At 36.4% G+C, this 16,150-nt stretch overlaps 1 protein-coding gene across 4 annotated transcripts in view; it reads right to left on the bottom strand.

Moving 5' to 3' along the window:
- PCDH11X (protocadherin 11 X-linked) overlaps window positions 1–16,150 on the bottom strand; it is a 520,437-nt gene that overhangs the window by 327,594 nt on the left and 176,693 nt on the right. The window lies entirely within an intron of this gene.

Here is a 16,150-nt window from a genome sequence, read left to right as displayed (position 1 = left end):
TCACATTTTCTGATTAATTTATAAATTAAAGAGCTGAAAGAGTCTTCTGCCTGGCAATCAAAATCTCTATGTGAACAGAGTGGCTTGGACATATATTATAACAAACACCTATTAAGCATCTTCTCTTGACAGACATTCATTCTGACTTGTAGCTCTTACTATAGGCACCTCCATCCCATATAAGCAGCGAGCCTGAGAAAATATTTATTTAAAAAAAAAAAAAAAGTAATGAAAAGCTGTTTCCAAAAAGTTACAGTGTTTGATTTACTGAATGCAGTACCGAATCGATCAGACATGTTACGTTCTGTGTAGCTGTGTACTTTTTCAGAAGTAAAACAGTAAGTGGATTTTCTTCATTAACACTATAATTGAACCAATTTTATTCTTCAGGTAGAAGAGAGGAGCAAAACTACCACCCTGCCTTAGAAAGCTCTCTCCTCAGCAGCCAGAGGACAGCTCTGATCTAAAGGCAGTCTTTCAAAGGTGTCAGGTTTTTTAGCAGGAGTCTGGGAACATTATCACTGTTCCTTGTGCAGTGTAAGTTTCAGATGTACATCTGGGTGGAACTCACGAACTGGAAACAAAAGGGACACACAAAATAGCTATACAGAAAATCTGATAACGAAAATGATCAGCAAGCTTAGAGTAAGAAGTTTAAAGAAATAAAAAATTAGCCTAAAGGCAACAAACTACACAAGGAAAATTCAGGCTTACTTTGTTATCAGAAATCACTGTTATTTTTCAGTGAGACACCATCCATGTTCACAATGCAAGCCTCAAACAATTTTCATCGGTAAGTTATGGGGTACCACATGAATCATAGCCACACTTATTTATTAAGGAACACAAAACCAACAGGAATTATTTCAGATCATCGCACTGGCTGAACACATAAAGACATAGGCTCATTTATACCCACACAATTATACAGAAACATTTCCATACACAGAGCAGAGTTCAGTAAACTAAACAGATGTCTGGTGGTTTACATTTGAACATATGTTTCCCTGCAGACAAAGAATGACCTCTGGTAATTACTCGGTAGCTAAAGGAACATGCTACTTCAGCCAATAAATAAATTCAGCTTCTCCGTCAGGGGTACTACCAGTGAAGTTATCATTAGAATTACTCTGAATTTATATCAGAAACAAGTAATTATCCATGTTACAGTACCTCATTTTGATTTTTTTTTCAACTGGAATATAAATGACTTGCTCAAGAGGACTCTTCTTATCCATTGGTGAAATTCAGAACTTCCCAAATTTAATTGGTTTGTTGTTAAATTAATAAACACATTCCACACTGCATGAATCCATCTCCAATAAATATTACAGAAACCTTACAAAATATTTTCCTTGATATGCAGCAATTCATGTGAAATTTATTAGAAGAACTATGAGACCTTTTAGTAATGCTCTTTACAAAGATTTTAATGACTGAGTGGAGAATTGAATTTTAATAGTTTGGGCCAAAAATTTACTTTGCCAACACTCTGAGGTCATTACAATTAAATAAAATTTTGCCAAGTTTTAAAATCTTTGGGTTTAACCTAGAAAAAACTGGAGGACTAGATCCTTTACATTTACCAGAATTTTAACCTATGTTCCACTTAATGTATTTAATAAATCAATAAAATCATCCAATTCAGAGTTAGAAAAAAACCTGAAATTCAGCTATTAAATAGAGTGAGGTTACAGAGCACAAAATATCAAAATCCTGTTTAGAACCACATTCAATCTTTCACAGCCTATAAATTCTTCTTCAGTCTTCCCTTGTAGTAAACACCAAATAATTGTCTATGAAATGCATGATTGGTATCTAGAGTTTTTTACTGTAAATATAAGTACATGATCTGTACAACTACAGTGCCAACATGTGCCCTGAGTATTTGATCTATTAAAACTTTCAGAAAAATGGAAAGTATTAATATACCTATTAATAAAATAGAAATCTGACACAGAGACATTCAATTATTTTTTTATGCTCCCAAACATACATAGTTGGCAGAGCCAGAAGTTTAGGCCAGCTCTTTTAAGTTCCAGTCCAGAAGTAACTGTTCTTGTCTCAAAAGTGCAGCAAAAGAAGGGTTTGCTTTTTTACTGAGGCCATAGTAAATTCTCATTCTGCTTAAAATACGCAAGTTCTGACAATGCTGAACCAATCAATTATCTTTTTAAAAAGATATAATGATGTGGTAGGCATATTCAGGAAAGAAAAAATTCCATCTTCTTAAGAGGGAAGAAGGGAGACAAAGATAGGAGACACTTTGATGAAAGCTCAGCCATTGAAAAAGCAGTACTAATCAGGCCTAAGAATATAAAAATACTGAAAATGTTCTTTTGCAGAAGTTAGGTGAGAACTATAAATAAATATGGTCCAAGTAATGAAGAGTAAAAGCTTTGGAAGAGACACTTGAATTTAATTTGTGTGGCTTTGATGAGAAATTTATCGGCAGAGAAGGTAATAATTCTACTCCATTCTAAAGGTATCTGTTTGCAAGCTGCCAGATGAAGGTGGACTTCAGATATGGATATAGTTTTGATGGTTGATTTTTTATTTGTATTTTCCTCTGAAAAATATTCTTATGTGCTGAGGAAAGACTGCAGATTTCAGCAGTTAGAGCAAAAATATAGTTAAAATTAATCTATGAAGTGTTTCAAAACCAACTCAGATTGTTTGCATGTTTGTACAGTAAAGTATCAAACAGACTAAATCTGTGAAGACTCATCTGTATGCAAACTAGACTTGAAGAGGGAGAAGGAAGGTATCAGGCTTGCCTGTGACAAGCTGCATGATGACATACCGAAGTATACCGAAGTTAGAGGAATGGGAATGGGCGTAGCGAGGGCCCTCAGCCTGCTGCTCTGAGCCATGCTGGGTGCACCGCGGCGCACTTGAACTCGTACGGAGATGAGCCAGCGCCTCCTGAGGCAACAGGAGCCAACAGGGAAACACCAGTGAAATACCTCAAAGGAACAAAGGGGTGTTCCTCTAAGAAGGTGACATGGCTACAGCCCAGCTGAAGTGCCTCTACAGCAATGCACACCGCATGGGCAACAAACAGGAGGAGTTGGAAGCCACCGTGCTGCTAGAGAGCTACGACGTATTTGCCATTACTGCAACTTGGTGGGACAAGTCCCATGACTGGAGTTTGGCTATCGATGGCTACAGGCTACTCAGAAGGGAGGAAGGAGGGCGGAGGCACTCTGCACGTCCCCTACATCAAGAAATGGATGGAGTGTGAAGAGCTGTCTCTGAAGAAAAGCCATGAGCGAGTTGAAAGCTTACAGGTAAGAATCAGAGACCAAGGCAACAAAGAGAACCTTGAGGTTGGGTTCTGCTACAGGACACCTGATCAAGGGGAACCTGCTGACGAAGGCTTCTCACCACAGCTACAGGAGGCATTGTGCTCGCAGGCTCTTGTCCAGTTGGGGGCCTTCAGCCACCCCAGCATCTGCTGGACAAGTAGCACAGTGAGCTATAGGCAATCCAGGAGACTCCTGCAATGCACTGAGGATAACTTCTTAAGCCAGGTAATAGACAGCCCTGCAAGACGGGATGCAATACCAGACCCGTGGGTCACCAACACAAGTGAGCTAATCAATGACACCGAGACCGGAGTAAGACCCCACCTGGAGTCCTGTATCCAGCTCTGCAGCCCTCAGCACAGGGAAGACATGGACCTGCTGGAGCGAGTCCAGAGGAGGGCCACAAAAACGTTCAGAGGGATGGAACACCTCTCATACGAGGACAGGCTGAGTGAGTTGTTCAGCCGGGAGGAGAGAAGACTCCAGGGACACCTCAGGGCAGCCTTTCAGTACCTAAAAGGAGCTTGTAAGGAAGATGGGGACAACCTTTTCAGCAGGGCCTGTTGCAGTGGGACAAAGGGTAATTGTTTTAAACTAATAGAGGGTAGATATAGACTAGATATAAGGAAAACATTTTTTTTTTTTAATTTATTTTTTTACATTGAGGGTGGTGGAACAGTGGCACAGGCTGCCGGGAGAGGTGGCAGATGCCCAATCCCTGGAAAGCTTCAAGGCCACATTGAACAGGACTCTGAGCAACCTCCTCTTGTTGAAGATGTCCTGCTCACTGCAGCGGGGTTGGACTAGATGACCTTTAAGGGTCACTACCAACCCAAACTCTTCCATGTTTCTATAATAAAATTTTGCAGATACAAATTAAACAAAGAGAAGCCTGAAAACACTCCTTTCAGTGAAAGAAAGCTAAAATTTGTAATACTTGAGATTTGTAGATATTGAATAAAATGCCACATTAAAGAGCTATTAAGACTATTTTTTTTTTTTTTAATCTCAATGGCAGCAAGAAAAAAATCAGTAAGTGAACAGGGCAAATACAAAAGGAAAACATAAATCCACCTTGAATATTTTGAATTGTCTAAGGGTATTAGTAATTCTTGTTTCAGGATAGCTACCAATTAGCTAGGGACCAGCTTTCCTTCAATATCAGGATGTAAGAAATAACAAATTACTAGTCATTTACATGACCTCTACAGAGTCGCTGTTATCTGGTCATATGCAACAGACAGATAGCTTTTTGACAATATTAGCAATAGCTTCTTGAGACAGGTGGTAATTCAGAGACTTGTAACTGTCCTTTAGATAATAATCATGAAGGTAAAATGAGTTAAGTTGTATGCCATGGAAGCTGCCATAAAAATACAAGTATCTCAGAACCAGATTTTGATTGTGTTTCCATAAACTTCTACATGCTGTACACATAGATTTCAATCTAACAATAATAAACTCTTCTGAAAATTAAGTTATTCTCATTTTAAAAGAATTAAGCTATTACCCTTTTGCTGGCAAGAACTCTCACGGTCCCTGCAACAAAGGCTAAGAAGGCAAGCCTTTCTCTAGCATGTATTTTCTTCTTTAGTATGAGCAACTTTATCCTAACATCTGTCTTCAAATCAATTCTCTGCTCACGTTACTGCTAATTAGGCTTCAAATGTCTATATTTCTCTTTGAGGATTATTAGAGCTAGTGTTCCTATCAGTTGTGATTGTATATCTAGACATATACATTTGACATACAGAGACACATGCAGATGTATATCCATATGGCCATAATGAGAATACTTTGATTGGATTCCTTTTTAAAATGCACGATTTTGATTTCATTTGATTATTTAAAATCTTCAATCAAATCAGATGAATGCTTGAGCTTATTAGATTTCAGTAGACTATTGCAAAGATGAATTCTGTGATCTATTAATTCTTTCCATCTCTTACTTTTATAAGGTGATATAAATGTGGCCAGTACAAGCTCTTACGCCCCAGCACTCCTGCACTTTGGGTTCACTGTATACCAGCGAATGCTACTCTTTTATTAAAAAAAATAATGGCAGTAGTTATGCAGTAAATCAGGCAATTTGCCGCTTAGGCTTTACATACACATGCCAAAGGGCAAGTGGCTTGCTGCCTCCATGCAGCTATCCGATGTGGGTGCTTTGATTACATTACCCCTCAGCACTGATTAAGGAGCAACTTCCTCGTCAAGCATAAATGGGAACTTGTTTAGATTTTAGTCCCTTATTACCACACTGCTGCAGAATTCATCTGAATGTCATAGAAACAGTTCAAGAACCTATGATGGAACTACCTACCGAGCTCTGCCCAGACACCAGAGTCTGGGATAAATGCCCCGCTGGTTCTCTTTAAAGCATAATGGCAGTATGACCATACTTCACAGAAAGTGATCGGTGATTTCTTGAGAATCTACTTTTGACAGTTTAAAGAACATATGTTTCAAGATAGTAAAATCTTGATGGTTACCAAGCACAAGGCCCTATAAAGCTACTTCCACTTACACAGTCACACAAGCACCCTATCAAAAAAAACCCAAAAAACACCACACACATAAAACCCCCAAAACTCTCAAAAACCCCCAAATTAGTAACCAGCTTTTAAAAAATCTTCCCTACAGCAGTTTTAAAAGTTAAAAAAACCGTTATATGAATTGGAGAAAAAGGATGGATTCCAAGATCAAGTACTTTTGCCAAATTATTTTAAAGTGAAGACAGAAATATTTCTTATGGCTGCTTTTTAAGTTATTTTCATGTTCAGGCCTTGTGATCTACTAAAGGGAGGACAGAAACACAGTCAAGGAACATTTCCAATAGGAAGGAGCTTGTGCACAATGTGAATTGTACACATTTTTATTTTGGTTTCTTAAAAGCATATGTTCTTAATTTAGTTTAATATTTACAAAAACTACAACCTTAACTGATGGATAAAAAAAAAAGTCTTCAGAAGTGAAGAGTTTCAATCTGCTTTCACAAAATGGAATTGGACCTGAAATTAGTTTAATGATCTGTTCTTTAAAATCATATTTTAAAACATTTGCAGTATTAGAATTCTTTTCAAATGCAACTACTAAGAATAACTTGGGTTTGATATAATTTGACAGACAAATCGTATAATTTACTCTTTCAAAGTACTTAGGTAAAGTAAAAATCTTTGATAAGACATTAACCTTCCCAAAAAGAGTTTTATAGAAAAGGTTAACCGAGATCAAGTAAACAAATAACAAAAATATGACTCTTCAGCAAGTTCTTCTGAGCCTCCTAATCAATCAATATCTGGCAGCATTTCTTAGCTTTTCCTACATAAAGTCACATGTGGATTGCAAAAGTGTCTGTTGCTTTGATAAATCTTACTATGTTAATGAGTTTGATTATTTCCTCTCTACAGATTAGAAGAATATTGGCATATAGGCAGTAATTTGTTATCAGAACATTCCCAATAACTGTTTTTATTTTCTGACTCATCTGACAGAACTCATCTATAAATCTCATAAGATCTACACAGACATAATGAAATCAGTAACTTCCTCTTGCTGTCTGCCACTCTGAAGTATATTCATACTAAGTCTGTTGAAATTAACCTGTTGTGAAGAAGCTGCTTACTCTACAGGGTAAAAATTCCATAAACATTTGCTTCTTATTCATTCTCACTCTGTATTTGCATTTCCCTATAGAATACAGTCTTGCAATTAATCTATTTAAAAGGAAATGCAATGTATTTCTATTACAGACATCTAATTACATGCCACTTATTAGACTAAAATCTAAATAAATGGTATGCAAACACATGTATAAACACATAATCTAACTGGGAACACTGAATTTTATACATAACACAGTTTTGGTTTATTAAAAAAAATGCATGGAAAAGGTTTTGGAAATTATTTTCTAATAATACCATATCTAGATCTCTAATTTACCTAATCAACAGATATACCCATGCTCAATTCAGTAGTGTGTTAAGTATGCAGCGCAGAAAAATAGGTGACCAATAGCCTAAGCTAAGCAATGTCTGCTATAACAAAATTGCTCTTAGTTTCTTTACAAATCAATGAAGAAAAATACCTAAATAATTGTATTTGCAGAGTTGAAATGTTTCAGAAGGCCTAAAAAAGAATAAAAGCAGTAATTTAACCTTTCACCCCAAGTTAAAATAACCGAACTTCATAAATCAGTGCTATGATCCTGTGTCATAATACACTCCGGTATATTCAGAACAATAAATATTAGGCAGAAGTATGAACTACATCATAGTATAATACGTGATGCCAGAGAGCAAAAAACCAGAGGTCCTAGGCTCAAACAAAATGAATAGAACTTGTGGATAGAATATTTAGATGCCAGACAGATAAGTAAGAGATTGCATCTTAGAGGAAAATAACATTATAGAGAAGTACAACTCCTATTTCATCATTTGGCAAAGAAAATTAGAAGTTCTATGGGCTAGAAAACAAATTCAACCCCTGTAACTCTGGTCCAACAAGGATCATTACCTATGCAAACACTAATTACAGAAGTGTTCACACTTGTTATGTTTCAGTTCCTTACTATAGCGAAACAACTAGCAACGTTTCTCCTGAGGAGGACTTCACATTCACACAACCACCTCCTGTAGCAATGCCTCTGCCTGACTTGAGGTTGAACTCACTGCTGCACACACAGTTTGCACAGACACATAACCTTGGTATATAAAAGGTGTGGAAAACCTTCAGCATGTATATCCAGCTGTTAAGGAGCTCCAAATTTACCCATAGTATAGTTATAGCATACAATAGTTACTGTAGAGCAACCTGTAGTAAAAAACACCCTTATCTGACCATCTCCCTGAGTTTACCAGAGTCTCCTGCTACCATGCACAGCAGACAACCTTTCTCTTAGAGCAGCACCTCCACCTGCCCAACGGTCTCCTCAGCCCTCCTACAATCAATTGGCTTCCACCCGGCTGAAGTCTATAAGCAATCAGCTCCTGACCAGCAACTTTGTTTTGTGCCCTGAGAAACAAAGTGTCAATAGTTGGGGGTCAACCACCTACAACAGCTTCTCAAATGGTTGTAGGTTCCTCTGGGTGATCCAGGAGTAGTGGAACAGTAAGATCATGTTTTGAAAGGGAGAGCAAGGAAGATCCATAAGAAGCTCAGGGACCTTAAGAACCCTTTTTTAGTACCCAGATAAACAGCCAAGCTGAAGCTGAAGCTGTAGACTAAAGATAGTGAAAGACGAATAGCTCTGTTTACATGGCTTTGGACAAATCTTAAGTCCTGAAGGAGCATTATTTGTTTCTCTATTTGCTCTCGAGTACAGACTAAAAGAAGTAGTTTCAAGACTTACATTTTTTCTCAAGGTTGGGTACTTTGCTGTTGGCCAAGATGACAGCTTGGATTCACACGTACTCTAAATGGACATTAACTACAGAAAGCCCAAGAAAGAACCACAGATACCAGCTCATCTCACAGAACTATGACGGAGGTTTTGTGTGTTCAGAAATCAGTATCTCACTGCTGTTTATCCCACTTCTGGAGTGTCTGTGCAAGAACAGAATGAAAGATACTTAACAACCAAAAGATATTTAGGAACTGAATGAGAAAAGGAAAAAAAGGATAAGCAGACAATGATTAAGACACCAAACTCCTTGATCTGATACCACGTTAACATCTTCCTCAAATATGTACACACTTCATGTCTTTTAAATTCTGGCAACATATTTTAATGCAAAAGTTTAAATCCAAATTATGCGTAAATGATAGAATATACCTAATCCATAGTTCCACTTATCTATGAGATATTTTATCTTGCTAATTTTATACAAAATTTGCTTCAGCTTCATCAGTGTGCAGAGAAAGGAGCAGACACAAAAGCTGGGGGTTTGCTGCCTGGCACGCCCCCGTGATTCCTCTGGCCCTGCAACTGTAGGTACCCAAGCATCACCTGAAACAGCTGAGGCTGTGCTTGACAAGGAAGTGGAATGCAAAACTGTCAGAGAAGTTGAACAATTAAGGCTCTAGGAGTTACGTCTTGGAAAAGGTTCTTTTTGATGTTTTCTGCCCATCTTATTGGGAAACTACCTTTGATAATCTGGACGACTGGCTCAGAACATTACAAAATCAAAGTTAGTTCCCACAACATCAAACTTTAATTTAGACAGAAATGCCTCCCTCAGAGTTGAAATGCTCTTAATACATGGTTAGCCTTAATCTTGCATGTTCCCCTGATTCAACATAATATTTCATCCTGACCTTTTGCTGAGAGTTAAAAATAAATGCTGACAATTATAATTATGTACAACTGGAGATAAAAGTAGACTCCATCAGTCTACTTTATACCAGAAACACTCCAATCATTTTGGTCAGATTGCTTTCTGCAACTGGAAAGCTGAAAGGAAGGAAAATGCAAAGTTAACATGGCAAACAGAAAACATCTCCAACAGCAAACTGTTAGCTTTTTTAAGGTATCACCTGTGTGTGCACATGTTTTTAAAAGAAAAAATACTTCTAAAAAATGCTTTCATTACTTCTTCTCTGGGGAGGGAATATGTATTTAATGTTCTGCATTGCCAGGTCCTAAAGGGGAGTTAATTATTAACTTTGCCATTGAAACACAGCCTAACTATGTTACAACTAAAATCTACAATGTATATTATATATATACAATTACATGTAATATATATATATATATACACACACAGTTAGGGAGAGAGAGAAAAATGTAATGACAGATAGAGCTGACAACAGAAGACAAGAAGTCTGAGAGTAAATCTATACTGAAACCTGAATATTGCAATTAAAATGGATGCATCTGCAATCAGAAGGATGCCACTTCAAAAAATACTGTTCTGCCTTTGTTAAAGAGCTTTCTAGCTAGGCGATTTTTGTTTTGCCTCTTCTTTTTTTTTTTTTTTTTTTTTTTAAATTTTAAATTGACTTTCAGTTTTAAAGAAGCAGAAATCCCCAAGCCACTTGATATACCATGGGAGGGTGAAGAGGTGAAGAGGATCACTAAAGCCTTGCTGTTTATGCTAATAAGATAGTAACTCAATTTACTTGAGTACTGATCAATGCTAAACAATCAGAGAAGTTCATGTATTATGTATTTCAGAAGAACCTGTGCTTTTTAGTGGAATGTCACAAGGTTAAACTACTGGTAGACACTGTTTCCCTTGAGTCCAATTTCTGCTACAGTGCTTCCTATGCACATAATGAAGAAACAATAGCAAAATAAAGCATTGTTTGGAACACACAATGAACTACTCTCGTAAACTTCAACCTTCAAAAGTCATTATATTTTACAGATTGATGCAGCGGACAATTACTGGGCCTCCATTTGGCTGGCTACATCAAGCCATGTACACTATTTTTTTACCATGTCTCAGTAATTATTGATAGAACAATTGTCATGGCTGGCACTGTTAATATCAGTGCATTAGCAATTGAAACAGTTTGTTACATACTTCCTGGCAGGCATACTGCAGTGCTATAAAATTTTCCTCTACTTATCATAGTTAGCAATTACTTTAGGAAATATCCAAAATACAAAACTTTCAAGTTGTTTCTTCTTCCTGCCACTGACAGTTTTCTGTGGTTTATTTAGTCCTTTTACAAAAAATTGTACTACAAATGCCACTTTTTTTTTTTATTTACTTCACAGCAATTCACAAGAAATTTTGTCTGATTCTCAAATCAAATGAGACCTGTAACTACAAGACAAAATACTTTTGTGTTCCTATGCAGCATTTTGCTGATGAGTCTCTGTGAGGGCTGTTACTCTTAAATGGTAACTTAAGTATGACTACAAAGTAACAGTAATTAATACTAAAATCCCATTGGTAAAACCAGACAAGATATATTTATTTCATGTTATGTTACATGGAGGATCTCATTCTGATGCTAACTAACAGCTCCACTTCAAGTTACAGGACAACTATGATGTGTTCAGTGTAATACTTCAAAATAATTTTTATTTGTTTTTGACTCTATAACATTCAAAAACACAGTTTGGAGTAAGTTGCCCAGAGTTTGTGGAATCACTGTTCTGGAAAGTGCTAAAATATAACTTGAGAAGGCCCTGAGTAACCTAATGTAACACCAAAGTTTTCCCAGCTTTGATTGAGATTTGGACAAGAAGGCATCCAGACCTAGATCATTCCATGACTCTTTGACGATAATTGGCAAAACTAGGTTCCTAAACTCTCCACACAGAATCCTGCATTTCACGTGAGGAAAATGAAAGGAAAAAAGTTTAAGTTGTAGAGCAACTCTATATGGGATCAGGCTCCAAGAATTCACTAAGAAAATTATATATGCTAACAATGACTTTTAAAACTGAGAGAGATGGAGGATGTATGATACCATGAAACACTTATTGAAATGTTCAGAGACATTAATGCCACTATTTATATATCAACATATACTGCAAAGGTTACTTAACATCTCCTTAGATTAGTATGTTGTTCAGAATCAAATTAAAATTTATGAATGGAACTTTGAATAATTTATAGATATCACATGCTAGGGTACTTCAGAGTTTCAATTCAGTGGAATGAATATGTACATCTAGATCAAATACATAATATATAGATATGAAATTAATTGCATACAGAAGGAAAGGCAAGGAAGAGAGCCAGATGAAAAGGAAAAGCAGGTGCATGTTCTGTTGAACATAGGCACTTTGTGACATAAGGAGAAAGCAGTGCAAGAAATGGGTCACAAAGAAAGAATAATAAAATTATCACAAAATACATCATCCTTCTATCCTGAAGTCTGAAAGAGTGGAAAACTTGGTAAGTCCAAGGGGCAGGAGAATGGTCGTGGCCTGGCAGAGAACAACCCGAATGCTGCAAGGCAGTTAAGAGCTCTCCGTCTCCAACCAACGCCTTAGTGCTGCCAGACCCTTCCCACCAGTCTCTGCCTTAGTCCCTTACACTGTAGTTTCAAGTTCCTTTTTAAAACAATCTGGTAAAATGCGAGCTGACTCATTATCTTTATTAGAGATCATTAATTAAAAGCATTATGAGGTTGGTATCCCAGAATAATTTTTCAAGGTAAGTCAGATCTAACACAATGGAAAGAGAGCCCTTTTAACAGTCAATTTTCAAGATAAAACTGCGAGCCTTTAGGAAAGCCAGTATCATCTGCGATGCACTTTAACGTTACAAAGAGTACAACTTCCCACAGCCTTAAGGTCTTTTAGGTCTGTAATTACACATTTTTACTAATAAGCATTAACATATATTTACTGTAACTGTATTCTTGATTTTGTTTATCAGTGGTGATCTGTGTCAGGAACAGACAAACTCAGCATAATTACAAATGTTCCTGCAAAGATGGTGTGTGTGTTCACACAAACAAGACCCAGGGAAAAATTATTGATTTATAGAATGGCATTCTCAATAATCTTCATACTACTTAAAATCACCTTATACCAGTGGGTAATCGGATGAGTTGGATCTCCTTTCAGGACTTCCCTGAATAATGCTTGAAATTGTTTTTAAAGGAATCAGAACCCCCGATCTTTCTGTTTTTAACAATTCACATGCTGAAACACCATCCTTGAACTTCAAGGTTCAGGAGTGCTATTTAAATCAAAGCTCAAACACACAGACACTATGTCTTCTCTTCTTTCTGAGTCTTTCTGAGAAAAATAAACACTCTTTCACACCATTAGATGAGGTTAACATTTTTCCAAGGAGATAATTACTTTTGCAGATGGCTTGAATTAGAGAACTGCTAGAGTTACCATTATATAGCTATTCAAATATGAAATTTTTCAGAAATTGTTAAAAAGGAGAAAAATAATTGTCTCATATACACTGCCCAGACTGAATGCAGGTAGGCAGGAAAACAACATGTAAAAAACAAAATACTAAGTATAACCAACCAGAAGAATGCTTTAAAAATTGAAAATTATAATTATGTCTGACATTAAGATATGAAATGAATATATCCTAGGTAGAGAAGAAAAACACAGTGGTAGGGTTATTTCCACAGAAAAAAGAATGTGAAGTCTGAACACCACACACAAAAGAAGTAATGCTGTGTAGAATTTAAGCTCTAGAGGTGCCAAAACAACTGTTTGTTTTTTTTTTTTCCTTTGAATTATTTTCTGCAGTTTTTTACACTGTGCTAAGGATGGATCCATATGTGCAATTAGATATACACATCAAAGTATAAGTGTGAGGATTCGATTTTCAAGTGTTTATTTTATGGATGCAACCACAGGTCATAACAAAAACTGGAAGAAAAAATGCCACTGAAACAGCCAAGGACTCCAAAAATTTGTTTTATCTCCTGTTACATTTTATTGTGAGAAACACCATTACTTCATGAACCAATACACTAACTTGTGTGCTCAGGGGACCCTGACTCATCATTCTTTGGGAGTTAACTAATAGTGAAAAGGTGTTTATAAGTCTTCATCTAGCCCAAACAAATAACGGATGTCACAAAAGCAGTCTGTAATCAGAACTGGAAAAAAAGGTGTCAGACGGGTCAGAAATGTGATTAATTTACAGATATGCAAAAAGAGACTTTTGCAAGTCTTCCAAAGATTTAATCTCTATGTTTTATCAGCATCATTTACTTTAATGCATTATTTTTTTTCTTTAGGCTCCAGGCAAACAGGAAAACAAAATAAAAAGCAATTTAAGTATAAACCATAGAATCATAGAGCCATTGTGAATGGCCAGATCTGACAGGAGCAGAGTTAAGTGAAACCTCATCTCCTTTAAAAATGTGCAAATGACTCAAGCAGAATGGTCTATTTTTAATATAACGATGTCCTGTCTGCAGAATACAATAATACCGGAAGGACCTGAAACTAATCTTAAAATACTTCACTTCCTGATTCTTCCATAAAAAGTAGCTGCAACAATTAGCAACTGAAAACATTTTCATTCATGAGAAATGAAGAAAGGTCTTGTTCATATTTGATAAGAACATAAAGCAGATCTGAGGCAATGTACTTAACCAGTTATACTTCTTATTAAAGTTGTCTTTTCAGGATATCTATAACTTGCCATCTGAAATAACATTTATCTGTTTTTATGACATTGCTGCAGTACAGAAGTCTGAGTTTATTGTGTGTTTTTGTTAGAAAAATATCAAAACAAATAAATAATCATACAAAGGCACCGCGGACTTCTATAAACATATGTGGATATATGAACATACATGCTGAAGTCTGGACACAAACATGATGTATATTGGTTAACAGTATTTTTGAGAATTCTTTCTGGGACTATTTGTAAATAATTGCTGAAAAAATAACAAAACCCAAAATATGAAGTTGCACTAAGTTCTTAATAAAGAACTTTTATTTGAAAAGAGAAAAACATTCACAAATAGCTTAATTACCATTTTGGACCCTTTTTCATATTTTTTTTTATTAGACAGGTGTGGCAAGATAATAATTTAAAATGCAGCCTTGAAGACAGCAAAAGTAAAGGAAAGACTGCCAAAGCACACAGATCGATGCCTCCTCCCTCTGAGAATATGCAGAATGGTTTTCTATTTACTTTTATTTCAGTTTTGAAAGCCACAATAGAATATTCCTCCTGTGAGTTCTAAGAATTAGTGTCTGCACAGACATAAGGTGATAAGACAAAAAGTGATTTGCCTTGACCTTTCTAAATGATTTTCTGGAGGTTTTGTTTTGTTTTGACTTGAGTGCTTGTTTGGGCTTTTTTCTTAAGTTTCAAAGGCATTAGAACTAAAAATAGAACAGGAATGATATTCAAAATACTAAGAACTGGTAACTTTCTCCCTGAATTGTTTTTGCTAAACAGGTATTTTTAAAAACCAAAAATTGTTGCCTTTTTCATTTTGAAGCTGAGCTATACAAGATTTGTTAGATTAGTTGCTTTGTTTATTATAAAGTATTGATTTCAGGCTTCAAACGCCAATACAAACAAATTTGCACCCCAATTAGCTTTCATGAATCAGTTTGATTCCTGGGGCTATATGCTACCACATGGCAGACACTGGCTAAACTGCTAACCGAAAGAAACAATATGCAATTGTAAGCCATTAACTTGGGGTGGGTGGGGGGTAGGGCAAAAAAAAGCGCAACATAATAACCTTAGCCTTCCACTGATTTCTCTCCCTTGCCAAACAGAATCTGGTTCTGATTTTTAAGCTGTCAATTTTCCTATTAAAGTGATCAATACGGAGAACAACAAACAGAAACATTAAAATACGCACAACTGCCACAGACTCTGCAGGGAAACTGAGAGATTTACCCGTTAAGCGAGCAATTTGTTTAGAGTGGAATACAACACAACGTATTTTTCAATGGATGAAAATTCTCGATCATTTTGATCGCTAGTTAAAAGGAGAAAGGGCAGACAGGACTGCAACTGTAATTGTGAGAAGCCACAGCAAAGGCCACATGGCAACTGAGATCTCAGACGGCCAAAGACCCCTGATGTAGCTTTGGAAGTAGGACAAGGCAGTGCCAGCTGCGCTTAAATCTCAGGTAATTATCTTAGGACCTTCTTCTTCCTCTCTCTTCCCTTCCCTTCCCTTGAGCTACAACAATAAAAACTTTTAAATGCATATGCAAATAAATAATTTAACTAAATCACTTTGATCACTAGAAACTGTTAGTTAACATTAGAATGTTTCAGCTGAGAGAGATTCACAGAGATTAATTTGTCTTCCACTGTGCACAACAGCTATTCAAAATCCTCTAAAGACCAGGCTGTGTTGTAATGAAGCATATTTACAGCTTTCTTTATATTTTATTTAGCAAGTAAATACTCTGGCATTTTCAAACCAAAGGAATCTTATTTGTTTTCACGGAGCACATCTTTCCAAACACCAGCATGTGC

The sequence above is a fragment of the Falco punctatus genome, assembly GCF_963210335.1.
Source record: "Falco punctatus genome assembly, chromosome: 15".
NCBI classification, from domain to species: domain Eukaryota; kingdom Metazoa; phylum Chordata; class Aves; order Falconiformes; family Falconidae; genus Falco; species Falco punctatus.
This window is presented reverse-complemented; position numbering and strand designations above follow the sequence as displayed.